Raw genomic sequence first — 309 nt, forward strand, 5'->3', positions numbered from 1 at the left:
TGAATATTAACATTGTAGAAAATACACTGCTTCCTGTTCCCACTCTCAGATAATCTGTTCATCCTCTGAGACTTTACTGGTTTCTGTGGAACCAGCAGATTAATGTTCTTTACGTCTCCATCTTGTTTCTTTTACACTTTTATTCTGAAAAATAATAAAAAGCATGTTTCCTGGGGCCTTTAGGTTTCATATGTTTTACTGTTTATTATTTGTATTTGATTGAAGTCTCCATTAACCCGGAAGCCCGGAAGTGTAACAACAGGCAGTAGGCAGGGACCTGTTGCAGATATTGATTGGCATTTACAGCAG

This window comes from Morone saxatilis, unplaced genomic scaffold (genome assembly GCF_004916995.1).
Source record: "Morone saxatilis isolate NCDOM2014 unplaced genomic scaffold, NCSU_SB_2.0 Contig22, whole genome shotgun sequence".
In the NCBI taxonomy this organism is placed as follows: Eukaryota; Metazoa; Chordata; class Actinopteri; family Moronidae; genus Morone; species Morone saxatilis.